This window comes from Fukomys damarensis, unplaced genomic scaffold (assembly GCF_012274545.1).
Source record: "Fukomys damarensis isolate Sample0158 unplaced genomic scaffold, DMR_v1.0_HiC HiC_scaffold_36, whole genome shotgun sequence".
Taxonomy (NCBI): domain Eukaryota; kingdom Metazoa; phylum Chordata; class Mammalia; order Rodentia; family Bathyergidae; genus Fukomys; species Fukomys damarensis.
Genome location: NW_022900948.1, coordinates 6266672 through 6270880, shown reverse-complemented (window position 1 = coordinate 6270880; position 4209 = coordinate 6266672). Strand labels below are relative to the sequence as shown.

The 4209-nt window shown below is 34.0% G+C and overlaps 1 long non-coding RNA gene across 1 annotated transcript; it reads right to left on the bottom strand.

The window, feature by feature from the left end:
* Nucleotides 1-2021: 2021 nt before the first annotated feature.
* Nucleotides 2022-3814, bottom strand: LOC104864206. Its single transcript, XR_780788.2, has 3 exons — nucleotides 3779-3814; nucleotides 3586-3621; nucleotides 2022-2163 (listed from the first exon to the last, which is right to left on the bottom strand). It is a non-coding gene; the product is annotated as an uncharacterized LOC104864206 (long non-coding RNA).
* Nucleotides 3815-4209: the final 395 nt, after the last annotated feature.

Here is a 4209-nt window from a genome sequence, read left to right as displayed (position 1 = left end):
CCAAAAAAAAACCCCAAAAAAAAAAAAAAAAAAAAAAAAAAAAAAAAAAAAAAAATTAACTTGATTAACTATAAAAGTACCTTCAGGACAGTGATTTGTATTTTTCACTGATCACAATGAAACAATGATCCAAATCATTAGCACATGTATTGATTTCCCTAAGTATACTGAGTTAAAGCCAGTTGAAATTAAAAGAGCTTAGATGTTATATCCTAGGTCGTATCTAGAATCCACCATCTCATTTTGCACAGCTATCAGTGCAGAGGTAATTTTCTACCTTTCTTTTAACTAAACTATTTTGTTGTTATTGCTGTCATTGTTTGGCTTTAGGGGGGGTTTTCTTTTCTTTTTTTTTTTTTTTTTTCCATTGAGACAGGATCTCACTATGTAGTTCAGGCTGGGCTTGAGCTCACTATGTAAATCAGGTTGACCTCAAACTCCCTGAAATTATCTTACTTCAGCTTCCTAAATTCTGGGATTATAGGCATGTGCCACCTTACTCAGCTTAAAACTAAACTGTTACAAAAAGGAAAATAGTAGACAAAGTAATTCATTCCAATCTTTCTATGTTTTTTCTTCTGTTCCTTCGGTAGAGGGAAACTAGTGACTAATACTCACTGACTTCAGAATGAAGTTTGAGTTCCTATGATTTTTATTACTATTCTTCAAACATGGCTCTGTGAAACACTGTTCTATGTTTGTTTGTTTGCTTTTGGTACCAGGGATTGAACTCGGGACCTTGTGCTTATGAGGCAGGCGACAGAACCACTGAGCTAAATCCCAGGTCCTGTTCTATGAAAATTAAAGAATTTTTATGCATTGTTGCAGATTATTTACACCAGGGAAACTATTCGGTATTTACAAATGTGTGACTTATTTATTTCACTTAGGAGTACATCTTCAATATGTATCCATTTTCCTATGAATGAATCTATTTTCTCGTTCTTTGTGGCTGAGTAATATTCCATTTTATAGAAAAACCACAACTTCTTTATCCAGTTTCCAACGGATGGGCAAATAGGCTGTTTCCAAGATTTAGCTATTATAAACTGTGCTGCTATAAACATTAGTGACATTTAGAAATGGGAACAAAGGAGCTAAAAGTGTAGGGAAGGTGGGATGGGTAGGGGAAGAGTAAAAAGGGAAAAGAAAAAAATGAGAGATAATGAAAAGATGAAAATAAAGAGTTTGTAGATGGGGAGGGGAGGAGGGGGTTAAGGGAGGGCAGGGATAAGGGGAAAAAATGAGAATCAAGACTTGTCATGTAGAGGTACAAGATCCCAACAATGAATGTAACTGTACTGTATCCCTAAAATGTACCAATAAACTCAATTAAAGCTGAAAAAAAAAAAGAATTTTAGAAGATGTAGGAAATCATATATTAACATAACCTTCACTGTGATTAGGAAAAATTAGGGTTTTCATGACATTTTATCATGTCTCACTCCACTGTAAACATTAGACAATATTTACTTATAAACGTAGATGAGGTATAAAGCATATAATTTTGTATCAAAAAACAAGAGCTGTAATCACTTTGTCACTTTACTGAGTAGAAAATACATTCAGTAGAGATATTATCAACTTTTCTATGAAATCTGCCAAATGAAAGCTCTCTAATGAAAAACTGTGACCTTTAACATTGTTTAACAACCCTATAATGAAATCTTATTTTAATTCTCTGTTCTACATATCATTTCATGCATTATCAGCCCCCAAAATTTTTCAATGACAATAATTTTGTTGAAAGTGTCTTAAAACAACCAATATTCAAATTCATTGAGTGTCATGTATTACTTGTACAGCTTCTTTATTGACATTATTTTGAAAATATTGCTTGCATTCAGTTCTTTTGCAGATCAAGTTTATACTATAGCTGTTATAGAAATTTACATATAGATTAAAAATTACCTTGGAGCCCATTATACCCTGATGAGTTAAAGACAAAGTAAGTCAAAGTTGATAGATGTTTTTTTATTAAACCAAGATTATGACATTTTAGACTAGTTAAAATACAGGCTTGAGGTTCATGACTTATATCGAAAAATGTCAGACAGCATGTTAGCTCAGCAGACATAGCCAATTTCAGATACATTCTTCAGGCCTGGAGTCACTGTCCTTCAAGCTGACTCACTTCTTTGTTTATGGTGCATCCAAGAAGCACTAAAAATAGTTGTTTCAAATCAAATCAGTTAGCAGGCCATTGGCAATACAGACATTGTTAATTAAATCTGAGGGGGAATCTTTTTTTCCAAATGATGGACAAGCTTGAAATTTAGCTGCCTACTTTGATAGCCCTAGTTTATTTGCCTGTATGCCTGTATGTATAGTTCATCCACTATTCATCAGGGATACATTAGCTGATCATATCTAATAAGACAGATTTTCAAATACCTCTAGTAAGCAGAAGACTGTTCATGGTGGTGTGTCATTCAATTGCCCACCATGGCCAACTTTCCTTAAACTCTCCTGCTCACGGTAAAGGGAAAGGGCTGCACAGCCAGATTAGAACTATGAACCGTGCCCATCCTGGACACACAGATGGACAAAAGATGAACAGCTTTCTTTATACCTGTCAATCTATCGGCCCCTCTGGTACTAACTGCGTTCTCATAGATTGGGTCAAGAAAAGCTGCAAAGTCTTGTGGAGTCGAGGCCAGCATTAGTGTCAAGGCAAAGCATGTTATTTAAAAGCAGAGGCAATAGATTAGCAGGTCAAACTATCCAGTAGAGAGGAAAATGAAGGCGAGTTTCAGAGAATAACAAATTTGACAGAATATATTGTATAAGAGAAGCACAGTGAAAGAGAAATAAAAAGAAACAGACAGAAGAGCCAAAAGACTCAGAGGATGGCAAAGTTGGAAAAAGAGAACTCCTGAGATCCCAGTGGCTTTCAATCTCCTGACCCAGTTTCAATGAATGAATTTTCTCAGTTCAGTGACATGACTTTATATCTTCTTCATGTTCCTCTTTTTCTATTTGGATTTGAGCAGCTGTTCCTTCTAAGCCAACATATTCATTAGAACACTAAGTTAAAGCATGCTTTCAAGTAGATCAACTATTTTATATCTGGGCTTCAGAGAAGGAAAGAATAAAAAATATATGTTTTGTAGCACAGGGAACGATTTGTTGATATTCTGATATGAAAGGACTCTTTAACCTAATAGCCACCATAATGTACTACAAAAAGCAAAGAAAGAAAGAAAATCCTATGCCTGTTTTCTGTTTATAAGAAAATATTAAATACCTAAGGGTTTTTGGCTTTTAGAGTCTCCAAAGAACCCAAGGTAATATGGTATGTTTCCATTTTTCAAGATGAAAAGACCTTGAAGATGATTTTTAAATTTATTCTGTACTCAGAATTTATACTTTGGTGTTTACTCAAAAGAAATGTCAGGTCTTTTTTTGTGTTTATCTTACTTCTTATGCTTAATTTTGCCTTTCTGTCTAATTCATAGGCTAATGATCTTGACATTATCTCTCTGTTGCTTCTAAATTTTACCAGAGAATGTTTCCCCTTTTCCCTTTTAAATTAAGGTCAGTTCCCAGAAATGTAGGCAACATTACACAAGAATTATAGCATACCTGGTCTATTGCCAGAGTCTAACAGTTAAACACCAACTAAAATGAAAAAAAAATTAGGCCATGACTCTGCTCATAAAAACTTAAATCATTGAATTACAGATAAAAAGGTATTTATTTGAGAGTAAAATGAACTAGGTCCTAAAATAAACAAAATAGCAAAAACATAAAAGCAATTTTAAAGAAAAATATTTACCAGGCCAGGGATTTAGCTCAGTGGTTCTAACGCCTGCCTTGCAAGTGCAAGGTCCCAAGTTTGATCCCCGGTACCTAAAAAAGAAAAGAAAGAAAGAAAAACATTTACCCATTGATTTCACATCTATATATTTGTACAAGAGAATAAAAACAGATATCCATACAACATGTATAAGAATGTTCATAAAAGGTTTACTCATAATAGCTTCAAACTATTAAAAGTAGAATACATAAAAGCCCCACACAACAGATAATACTCAGCAATTAAAAGGAATGAAGTATGATTTACGTAACAATGTAGACCAATATAGTTATGCTGAAAGAAAGAAGCCAAACAAGAGTGCTGCCCATATGACTCCATTTACATTAAATTCTAAGGAAAAAAGCCAACCTCACCTATAGAAACAGCAAAGCAATAGTGAATGAGGCCAG